The sequence below is a fragment of the Cydia splendana genome, chromosome 7 (assembly GCF_910591565.1).
Source record: "Cydia splendana chromosome 7, ilCydSple1.2, whole genome shotgun sequence".
NCBI classification, from domain to species: Eukaryota; Metazoa; Arthropoda; class Insecta; order Lepidoptera; family Tortricidae; genus Cydia; species Cydia splendana.
This window is the reverse complement of record NC_085966.1, coordinates 4376181-4391251: the sequence shown is the minus strand read 5'-3', so window position 1 is coordinate 4391251 and position 15071 is coordinate 4376181. Positions and strand designations below refer to the sequence as shown.

The following is a 15071-nucleotide window of genomic DNA, read 5'->3' as shown; positions in this document are numbered from 1 at the left end:
GTTCTGCAGAAGAGGGCTATTCGAGCAATATACAAAATGAACCATAGAGACTCACTTAGAGATAAATTTAAGGAAATTGACATAATGACAGTGCACTGTCAATACATTTATGAGAATATTCTGTATGTACATAAAAATATTGTAAATTTTAGGAAAAATTGTGAAATTCATAATATTAATACTAGAAATAAACATAAGCTCGCAGTGCCCTTCACTCGGCTCCATAAAATTAAAAAATCATTCATGGGTAATTGTGTAAGAATTTATAATAAACTTCCAAACCATATTACTGAATTATCTATTAATAAATTTAAGAATTATGTAAAGCGTAAACTTATTTCTAAAGCTTATTATACCACACAAGACTACATGAATGATATTACAACGTGGGATTAATTGTTATTCGAAATGATTATTTATTTATTAGGTATATTTGATTATTGATGAGGAAATGGATATTCCGATGTAATACTATCTACTTCTTTTGTTACTTATGCTTTTTTTTTGACATTTAGATTTTATTCTAGAAATTCTAGACTAGTATTTTTTTATACAATCTTTTTAATGTTTGACGATCCTTTTGTGAAATTCTTAGTGTTAAATTTGATATGTATAATAATCCAATTTTATTATGGAATAATATTAACATCAATAAATTGCTCTGATAATTAGATTAAGATTAATTACGATTCATAAGAGCTTGTTGCTAGGCCTACATGAATAAAGTATATTTTGATTGATTGATTGATTATATGTTATGTGTTGTGTTCCTGACGTTCCTGTCGGTATAAGGTTTCCAGACCTAAACCAAATATGAAAGTAAAATGATTTATGTTTCTTTGGATCTGGCATAATTATTTAAATAGATGTTTCCAAGGTGGCAAGAAAAAATAATTATATTGCCTGACACAACAAAATTTGTGACAAGAAGGCTGACTCCTACCTCGCGCAACGCATTGGAATTACCGTCCAGCCCGGCAATGCCGCCAGCCTTCTTGGCACCTTGCCCAAAGGCACAGAGCTGGAGCCAGTTTTTTTATTTATAATTTTAGTTTATGTTGTAGTTAGTTGTAGCTTTATGTAGTTTTTAATTTTATGTTTATATTACATGTACTATACTTATTTAAACTTTCACGATTATTAAACATTATCAAACTGCACAACGGGACTTAATCGCGTATTTAAGTTTTAAGATTTACCTCCGACGTTTCGAGGACGGCGTTGTCCCCGTGGTCTCGGAGAAGACTGGCTCAAGTTGACATCAACATCTTCTAGCCGCGCGAGTTTTTCGAACTACCCGCACTTGGTCTTGTTTATCAGTTCTCCGAGACCACGGGGACAACGCCGTCCTCGAAACGTCGGAGGTAAATCTTAAAACTTAAATACGCGATTAAGTCCCGTTGTGCAGTTTGATAATGTACTATACTTATATTTTAATAAATAACAAAATTTTCCATTTCCCTTTCAATAAATAAATGAAGGATAATATAAATAATAATTATATTTATTAAACGTTTTATATTGTAATCTCGGTTCACAACTGCTGACGTGTTTCTTATATTACCTACGTCAAACAATATAATTATGTAACAATATAGGTACTTACTAATTTTGAGGAAAATTATGTCCGCTTAATTTCCATAACTGAATCTTCTGCTAAACAAATCAGTGGCGGCACGACGGCTAACGGAAGCGGTCTTATTTAATTAAAGTTACATAATAATAAAAAGTAATTTTACTACAATGGTGTCCATCAACACATTCGCCTTTACTGTAAGTTTTTTACTAATCCGTTATTGTAGCAAAATAATTCCTCTAAAATGAAAAGTAACAATAGAGCTAACTCTATCTTGGTCTTAACCAAGATATGTCTGCAACGATTTTGATAGCGCACGCAGTGCAAGTGTTATTTATACGTCATAATTTCATAGAAGTTTGACGTTTAAAATAACACTTGCACTGCGTGGGCTATCAAAATCGTTGCAGTCTTTTCTTGGTCTAACTCTAACAATTCTGAGTTGTTTCTTCTCGTCAGTTGGCAGTTAGGATACATTTAAATGATGGTTTTGAGAAAACAATATTTATAACATTAATTTGGATTAAATTAGTAACATGATGAGAAAAATGCTACTACAACTAGCATTTTTCTCACGTTGTCTAGTAAAAAATAACTCTATATTAAAGTTAATTCACCTCTCGCTCCTCAAAAGCCACGAGTATTTTGCTTGCCTGGGTCTGAATATTAGCTTTAGAGGTAAAAAACAACTTTGCTTCCGTCTTAACATATATTAACGTCTATATAATTATTTTCCATCGTATTTTCACGGAAATGTACGAACGTGTCTTGCAGTCCAGTCCAGTCAGTTTCCGTACAAAGGTTGCCTGAAGTGGCACGACAAATACGAACGTTTCCGACAAAATACGATGGAAAACAATTATGCACTAGATCTATAACTATTTAAAATAATGTTTTCCAGTTGGTGTTGCTGATAAGATTTAACCACGCAGAGCTGAGTAAGTTAAAACTCATACATACATATATTTATTAGTGCATACAAACTTAATACCATATCTAAAACATAATAAAATAACTAACCTAAAAACTTAAAAACTAAATCTAAAAATAAATAACACTAATCTAAAAATAAATAATTACAAACTATCCTGCGGAATGGTGCCGTAGATGCTGGCAGCATTTCCCCGCTGTATCGCAATACTTATTCTTTGTGCGAGGAAGCTGCCAGCTCTACGATCACCAGTGGCGTCTGCTTACATACATATTACATACTGTGGTACCTATTTCATTGTCGGTTTAAATGATAGTACCTACTTACTGTGTAGTGAACGATGTTTCATCCATCGGATGTATTTAGAATAGCAATGTCCTTCTCAAAATTAAAAAAAAATCTCCGTTTTCCGTATTCGTATAGAAAGTTTCCGTTCGAAATAGAGATTACTACTCATACTCAATGTCCTTAACTACAGACGATTTCATTTAATATTCGTCAGTCATTGGCGTCTATTTCAAGTCTCATAGAAATTACTCAAGTCTCATAAAAAACTACTATTACAACTGTAAGGATGTTTGGCAATACCAAGCAATTGTTTTATAAGATGTAGTGATGATCTTATGATACTGATGAGGATATTAATATTTTAAGGTCTCAGGGTGGATTTTAGAACAAAAACAATCAGTATAACTAATCACAATTATTTTATTAAACTTTGCAATAAATTTCATATGAACAAAGGAACGAATCTTACATTGAATATCGCTTAACGAAATATAAAACAACAGCATGGAACGATAACAAAATAGCTCACACGAGCACGACGGCGGCCGAAGGAAAAATGTCCCGAGCAACAGTTTGCACCGGTTTTTATACCCTATGCGGGGTAGGGTAGACTTGGTGTTGCCAACAATATATTATTTATTACTTTATTTTTAAACAGCTTTGGAAGATTGGCCCGAAGATTGTAAAGGAAAGTCGTACTGTCGCATTAAACCAAGGCACTCGTACCCGGAAGATAAATTTGAGGAGCTTTTAAAAGGACAGGTAAACGAAAATCACGGTCTATCACCGTTCAAGCGTTCGCTAAATTTTATTGTAGGCTATTGGAAGTATCAAGTTCACTCTTGAGTGACATTGATGTCCGCTAATTGTGGTTGGTGCAACTGGCACTTCAACCTTCACAATTTTTACACAAAGCAGTCTTCTCCGTGACCACGGGCACAATGCCGTCCTCGAAATGTTAGGGTATTTTAAAACTTAAATTATACGCGATTAAGTCCCGTTTTTGTAAGTTATTATTTAGGTAGGTTAATAACTAAGTCAATGTTTTCCTTAGTTCTATATTAATCAAAATGACGACGTACTTCCTCTCTAAATAAGTTTTTTGTTATAAATTAAATTTTTGATACAAGCCTTTATCGCCGACTGTACTTTTCTTTCCACGAGTAACTAATACTCATCGATACAATTCCAATAGCCCCAAACACATTAGATTGTGTTTTTTTACCACAGAGTTTCAATGGCCACCAGCTCTGCTCCTGTCTCCATCATCGGATCAGGTCGATGGTACCATAATATACCCCATTTGGCCCCATTTTGGTTGGGTGAAGATACTTTATCAGTAATGTTTTTTTTTTCAGAGTTTCAACTTCGTGCAAGGCGTTATCCTCGTGAACCACACCAGCGGTGAAGATGTAGCTGGCTGCGACAACCAGAGATCTGTAAGTGTGCCGAGTGGATGATGGAGGTACGGCGACCAGCCGGGCGTCTACGTTAAATATCAAACTTTTATTCAGCAAATAGGCCACAGGGGTACATTTACATGTAAAAATTTACAAGCAATAAAAATAACCAAAATTATATAAACAAACAATTACAAATACAAATATGGAATCAATGAAATATTAAATACTATTAGACTACACAAGAAAAAACTATAATAAAAAAACAAACAACAGACAAATACTAAAATTCTTTAGAGATGTTAAAGTCTCTAAGTGTCAGAGATAAAATATATACAATAAAAAAACCCTGCACTCTGCAGTAACTAGGTACGTATTGAATTCTTAATTAAACTCAATACCCAATTCAGATACCCGATTCGCGTCATATGAAAGGTTAAAAATTCTTGTATTATTCAAATCTGTTTTTTTGTCTTTATAAATGGATGAACACCGGTAGCATGCCCGAAAAAGTGTCACGTTGTGGACGGATCTCCATGGTAACGTTGTGGACAAATCTCCATGGTAACGTTACGTAATGTAATGGCAAAGACATATGTAACTCCGTATAAGATGAATAAAGTCTAAGAAAAAAACGTGCCTCGGAAATCAAGAAAAAGTCATTCTCGGATAGATGGCGCACACACCTTTGGCCTATGGTCGGCTAGATGGCGTTGACGACCCCGTTATATATTTAACAATTTTAACACATAGGTATCAGTGAATGAACATGGATCAAAATGATATAAAAATAATAAAATCATTTATCCATATATATTTTTTTTCGATAGTTTTATACGTTTTCATTTTGAGTTTTAGTCGTGTGTCGATAGATGGCAGTAAATTTACTGTGACTACAAAATTTACTATGACAGGACCCCTCTATACTATCTATTCTCTTTGGTAATGGTAATGTTTTCTTATGACGTTATCACTTATTACGCAAAATTATCGTCTGTAGACCGACTTTACAAACAGCCATACCAATTTTTTTTCAGTTTGGGAAGATTTATTTGATCCGTGATGAGAACGACAAGATTCGGTACGTCGCGCAAAACAAAGAGGTCTTCTCGGTTGAAATTGGAGTAGAGGAATGCCAGTAAGTTGTTTTTAATGCACAATCTATTATTAGGGTTCCGTACCTCAAAAGGAAAAAATGGAACCCTTATAGGATCACTCGTGCGTCTGTCTGTCTGTCTGTCTGTCCAACCATTCCCCCCCCCCCTTTATCTCCGAAACTACTAGGTCTAAAATTTTGAAAAAAATACACTAAATAGTTCTTTACCTATAGATGACAGGAAAACCTATTACAAATGTGCAGTCAAGCGTGAGTCGGGCTTAATTACTTAGTTTTTGATCCGACCCCTACGGGTTTTTTTAAGACATTTCATTCACGTTCCACATAAAAAAACTACATTATTAAAAATTGGGTAATGTACGGAACCCTTAAAAGGCGAGTCCGACTCGCACTTGACCGGTTTTTTTTTAATTGAAAAGGAAGATCAGAGCTTACATGTAACCACAATATGACATGATTATCTTGAAAATTTAGGAATTTAAACTTAGTAGGTATCTACATTGATAAAGCTATTTTAATAAGTTAAATATAAATTTAATCGTTATATTTCTTTTAGATATCCTGGACCGTACCAGTCTTCAGCCCTAGACGAAAACAAACAAATAGAACACCCGGTCACCTGCCACGAAACGAGAATTCCATTCATGTTCCCCGTGCTGACTGCATGATGGCACGGCTTTGGAGTCCGTGGCGCTCAAAGATGGTCTCTCAGTGAGCTGCTCTGCCAAACTTATGCAGAGGAATTAATTGCTTAAAAATGTTTGTAACATACCTTTTGAAAGAATAACAGAAAATAGAAAGAAAGCTTTCATTCACGAATATTTTCATACATGTCTGAGTAATGTATTACCTACTCCCTTAGCGCCACTTGCACCATTCCACTAACCCGGGGTTAACTGGCCAAACCGTTAACTCAGTGTTAAATTGTACTGGTGATTATGGTAACTCCAGGTTTAACCGGTTAACCCCGTGTTAGTGAATTGTGCAAGTGGCCCTTAATTTGTAAGTTCTATTAATAAAATGTGATCATGGTACCGACCGGCTCTGGAGATACTCGTAACAGTCGAAAGCTGGAAACAACAGGATACAATTCTATGAGGTTTGGCTTACAGGTATCAGCATTCAGGCCGTAAAATAAAATATACAAATAACAAGAATTTGATACTATTCTTGGGAGTATTGGGACTAATAGATAATTTAAAAATGTAGGCGCGAAGGGTAATCATCTCATAGAAAATTTGAATTTCTCGCCTTTTTCTACTGACAAAGTTGTTTGACTCGCTATATAAAGGATTAAAAAATCTGTTATGTTGAACAGTCTCATTATACCCTAATTAGATATTTGAAAAGTGCCGAAACTTAAGGTGCATCCACACCGCAGTTAACTTTTGTGGAGCAACACGGTAACACAGTGCGCTCTACAAAAAATAACTTTGGTGTGGATGAACCTTTAGAGCAAAGTGGAAAAAATTCACTGTACTATCTAAAACTAGAAAGATCGTCTCAAGCTGTGAAAAAAAAAATGTTTAACACTTTTTACCCATATGCTTTGCTGAAGCAATTTCTATATGGCAATGCAAATTTTTTAAAGAGATCCAAGTTTTTCCAAAGGATTGTTAGAAGAGGGATGGGTAAATAATTGATACATTGCGAATTTTATCTCATACCTTATTTTATTGCATATTTATTTATACAAGCTTTTACCTATTTTAAACAATACAACTTTACTAGGGCGGTTTGATAAGTAACTTGGTTCGACCTGAAAACAAATGTGTTGAGGAATATTGTGTACTTTAGGAAACCAAGCTTTATGGAAAATGTGAAGAACTCACACAGTTGAGATGCTTAATGGCTTCATCTAATTCGCGTACTTTTATTCTTCTGCCAGCTAAAACCATATCCTGAATTTCTATCGAACCAAGTTACTTCTCAAACCACCCTCGTACATTTTTAGTATAAAATAATAGGTAACTACATATAAAAACACATACAGTAAAAAAATAATACTTAAAGCGTCCTGCTAAAATACGCCAGATGTGAGATTTTTTTACATGTAAGTACATAGTAAGGCTACCACCAGTTTGACACTGAAATAATTTGCTAGCATCTGCGTAACTTACTTTCTAGGCATGTCGCTTGTACTCGCATTTAGTGCGAGCGAATATGTGTATTTGACACTGCTACTTAAAGGGCCCCACTGATTAACAGTCCGCCCGACGGTATCGGCCTGTCAGTTGTTCGGAACTGTCAAAATTTTGTTCTAACTGACAGGCCGATACCGTCCGGCGGACTGTTAATCAGTGGGCCCCTTTAATGCAGTCGTGGTAAGGCTACAGGTCAAGATATCGTACGAAGTCAGCGTACAACCGTTCAATATGGAAATTCTTGGCAAGCAGCATTGAACGCGGACCAATGCGGTGTCTGTGTAGTCTGTGCCTAATGTTTACATCCGGATCTTAAACTGGTAACCTCCTAAGAACTTAGAATAAAACTAAAAAAGGATTTTTTTTTGTCACGGCCGTGTAGTCCACCCACCAGATCATCCACCAGTGACAAAAGAGAGTGAAGTTATTATTTAAGTATTTTAGTTGAGCAACTCAGTGGAATCCCCTTCGCAGGTGACAGGAGCTTGATGTCATTGTTGTTGCCGTTCTGGTACAGTACAGGGAATTTAAACTCGACCCTTTGCTCGACGCAGTGCACTTGATATTGTTCTAAGAAAAATCTATCCATAGTGGTATTGCTATTAGATCCGATGCGGCCAAGCTTCCTGAAAAGTCATAAAAAAATTTAAGTTTGTTGATCGAGCGTCAGTGACATTCTCCGTTTCAGGTTGAGCAAAAATGCTGTCGTATGTATGTATGTATGTACATACACAAAACACACATTTACGGCCCAGGATAGGCAGTACAAAGGCGAACTTATCCCTTTAAGGGATTTCTATATATTTATATTCTACATGACATGAAAGCTCTCCAAGGGGCCTCTACTTGTTGGATCTATATGATCTATATCCCCACGCAAGCCTATCAAAAGACCTGAATTTATAGGCCCGTGAAATCCAAAATCTCTGTATTTATAAATTAATATTTTATTTATATATTTGTATGTCCGGATGTTTTCCTCTACAGGTCACATTTCTCAACCGATTCTCGTGAAATTTTGTAAGCACATTCAAGGATTAAATAGATTTTATGTCGATTCAGCTTTTTGAAACTTTTTCAAAATAGCCTCCTAATTCCCAAAATCGGTAGTTTCGTATCTGAATTTGGAACCTTGACTCATTTAATCAAAGTTAAAATTACGTTTTGAAATAAAGCCTTTATAAGGGCCTCTGGTATTCGGAAGGAGAGGGAGGATCTTAATTATTAATTATATTTCTGGTAACATATTATTGCAGGTGATTACATAAATATTATATACATAGATAATGAAAAGTAATGAAAACTTACTGGCCGCATTCCTCGATTTGGATCGCAATGGTGTAATTGGTGGTTTGTGGGACGTACCAGACCGTGCCTTCTTCATCTTTGATCATGTATATCACTTTGAGCTGAAAAATGCTAAATTAGTACTAATGGTTACACAGGATGAAACTTTATTCACCAACCATACTCTGCGTAGTGAATTTATAGGTTATACTGAATAACTTTAAGTACTATGGAACTAATGCCGAAATCGCGAAAAAAAATTGACTGTCCCACGGAAATCACATCAGGCGGAATGTGTTTCTTAGAATAAATATTACATTTATAATTTGAAAAGCTGTAGGTATGACTACACATTGTTTCGTTTTAAATTAATAATGAACCTCCAGGTCTGTTTTCTTAAGTATTTTAAGTAAGTACACTACATTGTACTACAAATCCATTTGTGTCATGTGATTGTTTGTGTTCTAAATAAATTAAATTAAAAAAAAATTATGTAATATTTATTCTAAGAAACAGATTCCGGCTTATGTGATTTCCGTGGGACAGTCAATTTTTTTTCGCGATTTCGGCATTAGTCCCATAGTAAAAGTTATTCAGTATGTATTTCGCAGTCGGATCGTATAATCCGCCGTATTACATTACGGCTAGCCGTTTTCAAAAACAGGGGCGTTTTGAAATGCGGCGAAGGATCATCATCAGTGCCGTCGGAAAGTTTCCAAAATTCCACACATGGAAAAATTTCAAAAACTTTACATATGCTGGTACGGGAATTCAAATTTTCCAGTTCCAAAATGAAAGTTTATTTTACTTCAAGCTCAAGCTGTTCAAAACATAGGAAAGACTGCTAAAATGAATCGGTGATAGCTTGGACAACAGATATACAGAGGGACTACGAGTATCGTCAAGGATTTTGTTATGCCATAACAACTGATACATGCCTATAGTATCCCATTACCCCTCGTTTACCACCGACTTAGTACTGGGTCATCAACCATCAAAATTCAATTCTAAACATGAACTTTTAAGGTCGTTTTTTGAGTGACACCTAAGACTTGTTCAGGTGTGGTTCATTCATAAAGTTCCAACATCTCACCTCGGTTGTGGATGGGTTGCAGTCGCCAATATCTTTCACCTCACTACCTTGGCTGTCTCGGTTGCTCATTTCATCACCTAGAACGTAGTTCAAGACCTGAAATACAAAGGTAGACATTATTTATATGAGCCCTCTACTGGGCAAAGGCCTCCTTCCTCCCTTTCCACGTATCCCGGTCTTGACCCGTTTCCCACCAGTTCCTATCAAAGGCCAACGCCGTCGAGGTTAGGCGCGACCCCGGGTTTGATGTGGGACCCAATTAGTTGTTATTTTGGCCCATAAGTCATCCGACATACGGCAAACGTTCCTGCCCCAGTCCCACTTCAGCTTGGCGGCTGTTTCGGCCACGTTAGCTATTTGAGTTTTGGAGCGTAGCGCCAGTGCGTCCCGCTCAAGTATGAACATTTAACTATTATTATTACGTATAGAACCGGCACAGATAACCAGTATTTTGCGCCATGAGTTGTTGACGGTCGACAACAAACTATGGAAGCGGAGAGTGAATCTCGCGACGTAAACGCGTAAGCGCCATGAATTTCACGACTTTTTGGTCGCGTTTTGGTCGCGTGGCATAGGTTGCGATTGCGACAATTTCATTGTTTGATATGGCTATACAGAAGTAATAATAACTCAATGAGTATGAAGGGGGGATGCATTGGAAAGTGGGGGAATCGGAAAAACTATATATTTATTGCCGGCCTCTGTGACTCTGCTTATCTTAGGACTACTTGGGCGTAGAGATGTGCGCCGATGGCAAAATCATCGTCGGCGGCGTCCGATGATTTTTTGACCGGCGGCGGCGGCGTGATCGGCGTAAAATCGGCGTGGCATAGTTTTTGATACTGCATGAGAATGTGGCTGTAGAAACTCTACATTAAAGCCTTCTGACATTTCTCAAAACATATTATAAGTGTTTTCTAAATTATTGCCGAAAATTATATCCCATCATGCCGCTTGGCAACCATTTATTACCAATACCAACCTAACGGTTAGCAACGGTATGTTTGAATATTAAAATAAAAAGGATACTTTAAAACGCTACATTTCAGGCAGTATTTTTACTTTGTAAGCGGAATACAAATAAAACACAAAAAAATATATTTATCAATTCTGCACCATTCGTCCGATTCTCCGTTCGTCTAGTCGGTCTCCGTTCGTCCAGTTCTCAGTTCGTCAATATCATGGTTCGTCAGTTTCTCCGTTCGTCTGATTCCCATTTCGTCAATTGCTCAGTTCGTCCTATTACCCGTTCGTCTAGTCAGTTTCTGTTCGTCCATTTCCCAGTACGTCAACTTCCTAGTTCGTCAATTGACTTGTCCTCAATTTCTCAGTTCCTTTATTTCTATTCTTCCATTAAGTGGTTTGTCTAAACGGATGGCCAGGTTCACATTCATTATACCTAACTGTTCTACTCCTCTGCTGGATGTAGGCCAGTCCTATAACTACTGCTCCACGCCAGACTCCATTTAGGTGTTGAGAACTTATATTTATCGATATATTCGCACCTAGGCAATCGGGCCAGTTAGTATTATCCTGCCGACCCTAGCCATAAAGTCGCCCAAATATGCCTATCGGATGGACGCACCTCGCGAACTACTTTATCGAGCTGGTCATAAAATTGGTCCTTGGCCTCGGGTTTAGTTGAGCGTCGGTGCATAAGCGGAGCTCAGAGTCACATAGTTGCTTTTCGTATCGACGCGCTCGGATACACCTACTGGTGTCTCTATTGCATCAAGAAGATGATTACGGACCGCAAATCCTATCCCATGCTCCCGTGTTTCCGAAGAACTTTTGCCCTTCCAGTAAAAAGTGTAGTTAGCCTTGCGCAAAGAGCCTTCATCATCAATCCATCGACGTTGAACCTGTTCAGTTCCGCGTGTCAATGTTTCATGTTTTGCGCAGATCTTGCGCGCAATCAAGATTTTTGCAGGTGTTCGGAAAACCTGTCCTCATTGTTCGGACATTCCATGTCGCGTAGCGCATGTAGAAAGAATTGTTGTAGCTCTTAAAAGTTGTTTCCGTTCTGAGCAGGTGGTTGGTGTTACAGGGTCAACGTCCAGCTGTAAAGCTTGTGTCCCGTTCACCCAGACAGAACAAATTAACGCTGAGGCGGATCAGTACCTTATTGGTCGAGGATCGCTCAACTTGAAGCAGGCGGTAACTGATCAGTGGACCTTCGATGGATCCTCCTACTGTCGGGAGTGACCCCTGGCGCCCGCACATGCGACTCCTATTCGTGCGGACTTATAACCGGTAACTGCCACTCCCCGTGTTGTTTCCCCCCTGCATGGCAGGAGGGCGAAGTGCCCTCTCCGCGGATGCTGCTGCGCTTGGGACAGACGACTTTATGGCAACACGGGCTTGCCCAGAACCCGTACCACCCTCTCTCTCCTCCCCGACATGGTCCACATGAATGACAAGTCAGTACGTGTGGTGCCGGTTTGGCCGCAGGTGCCTGGCTTGCGCCGCAACGGTGGCTCCAGATCCGGGTTTATTGTTAGTTTTCGGAGAGACTGGATGTCAGCGTCTCAGGGCTTAGTGTTTCGGAAGACATACTTCAGCCGTAATCCCTTATTCGCCTTACGGGAAGAAAGGAGGTGGTGTTATTCTCGCCCGACACCACACGGACAAGAGAATAGGAGGACGAATAAGAGGATTTAAGATGTCATTAATGGTATATTTCAATATTTCGTTGGAGATCCCATCATCGCCTGGAGCTTTATCACTTTTTTGTGTTTGGATTGCTGCCCTTACTTCGCTGATAAGGATATCTGGTATTAGTAGACACACAGGCTTACAGAAAGCTAAACTAACGGGACGGGACGGGGTGGGGGATCGCAAGAACCAGGATAAGCCGGCGAAGGGGGAACGGACGAACGGGGTAACCGGGAGGAATGGACGAAAGAGGAACGGACGAACGGGGACACGGACGAATTGGGAAACCAGGGGAAACAGACGAACGGAGACATGGACGAACGGGGAAACGGTCAGAAGGGGAACGGACGAACGGGGAAACCGACGAACTAGGAAAAACCTCACTGGACTAACGGGGAACCAGACGAAACAAACCTAAACCATATTTATATCTCTTAAATCTATATTGACTTTTCCCAGCCGCTGTCGCCTTACCTAGGATTTGTTACGAAATAATGATGAACTACATACTTTACATTTGTCTGAACTGAAGTTTAACAGAAATGTATGTTAGAATAAAGGTGTCATCGTTTTCGAAAGTAAACGTCTCTGGCATGTTGATTCGCTCAACAGAATGTCTTTGAAGTGTCCCGTTTTATGGAATATTAAGGTCTACTTTGTTTTCTTTACTGCTAGCTTAGTGATGATACTTGGTGATTTAAGTTCCTATAAGTAGGTATAGGTTAAGGTATAGCTCATTAATCATTACGAAGCTTTAACCTGACTTTTATAATTTTGATTGAAATAGGTATATATTGTTAAGTAGAAGAAGCTAATAATCACCATAAAATGACCAAGAATTGATGGTGTGTAATTTTAAATGAAATTGTATATTTCATTTCATTTCATTTCATTTATTTCCTTGCTTTGTGTGTACAGTAGGTCTTATTAATAAATTATGTCTCAACACAACCCTGAGAGGGCACTGCAATTCACTTACAGATAAAATATATATAGATATGAATAATGATATAGTACAGTCGCCATCAATTTATCATGCATTAACAAAATATATATGTCACTTATTAACTAGTTGTTTCGTTACAATATTATAATTTTTATTATATGTCAATTTACATTAATTTACATTTACAGAATAGGAGTAGGAACGAAAGATAGAGAGATGCCTGTATTTCTCCGGAATATTATTTGTGTAATTAGTTATTATTATTCTGTAGGTATTCGTCGACCGAGTAATAGGCTCTTTCTACGAGATATTGTTTCAACACTTTTTGAAATTTATTTTGTTTTTGCTCGTTTTTTATGTGATCCGGCAGGTTATTAAAAATCCTTATTGACGAGGGATAAGGTCCGTTTTTATGTATTGCTAGCTTTGATGTTATTTGTATAAGATTATTTTTTTGGCGGGATTCAAATCGACGGGGCACATCTCCGATTCTAGTATACAATTCAGGATGATTTTTAATAAATTTACACGACTCTAGGATATAGATGCAAGGCAAGGTAAGGATACCAAGGTTTCTAAAGTGCATTTGGCAGCTCGCTGGACGTCTGATGTTTGACAGTATCCGGACACAATCCTTCTGCAGGATAAATAGCTCAGATACATCTGTGCTATTCCCCCATAGGGTCACACCGTAGCTAAGCCATGCGTGTGCAAATGCGTAATACGCCGATAATGCGGTTTGTAGGTTGGTAGTTTTTTTCAGTTGTCTGAAGGCAAAAATAAATTGGCTAAGTTTTGTTTTTATTTTTTGTACATGGTCTTTCCAATTTATATGGGTATCAATAGTTATTCCAAGGAGTGAAAAAGATGAAACGCATTCTAATTTAATTCCATTGTAAGAAAAGTTTATGTCAAGTTCTATTTTTTGGTGAGGCCTAAATTGCATTAATTTAGTCTTAGTGAAATTAATTTCTAAATTGTGATCGTTTAACCAGTCTATAATTTTTGTAATAATTAGATACATTTTTTCGTCTAGGTTTGTAATATTTTCACACGACAGTAGAATGGAGAAGTCGTCCGCGAACTTGACGCATTTCTCGTTTATAGATTTAGGGAGGTCATTGATGTATTATGTGATAAATAAATCAAATCATGTCTATCATATGATGACCCTTAAGGTGACAGTCTATTTCCAACGACAGCAGCACTACCATTCATTATACCATAGAAATTGACAATAACACCGACGCGTTCGTACTAGTAGTGCAGCTGCGGTCAGAAATGGAATGTTACCCTTATGCATATCACCAGCATCACACGAGAAATCATAAAATATGCAATTATAATCGTGGTGACAGCTTGCTGGTGATTCTATGAAGAAAATAGCATGTTTCTGTCCTAGGATATGAACCTGCTAATTTCTTGACTTTAGTTCACTGATTAAATTGTCAATCAAGAGACTATTGATGTAAAACAAAATGCGTTCTACAAAAAAGCTGTGCGATAAAATATCAATTAATAACCTGAGATCCAGAAACTAGATCTTGTTTATAACGCTAAATCGTTATCACGGCTAACACCGCAGCGACAAAAATGATGCTAATTTGGTTCACTGGCAAATAATAAGCGAAAAA

General features: G+C 37.6%; 2 long non-coding RNA genes across 2 annotated transcripts; both read left to right on the top strand.

The window, feature by feature from the left end:
- The first annotated feature begins 1704 nt into the window (after positions 1-1704).
- LOC134792455 (uncharacterized) lies at positions 1705-3557 on the top strand. The gene is made up of 3 exons (XR_010144424.1): positions 1705-1773; positions 2478-2514; positions 3454-3557. It is a non-coding gene; the product is annotated as an uncharacterized LOC134792455 (long non-coding RNA).
- Positions 3558-4144: 587 nt separating this feature from the next.
- LOC134792454 (uncharacterized) lies at positions 4145-6043 on the top strand. Its single transcript, XR_010144423.1, has 3 exons — positions 4145-4234; positions 5233-5333; positions 5869-6043. It is a non-coding gene; the product is annotated as an uncharacterized LOC134792454 (long non-coding RNA).
- The last annotated feature ends 9028 nt before the right edge of the window (positions 6044-15071 follow it).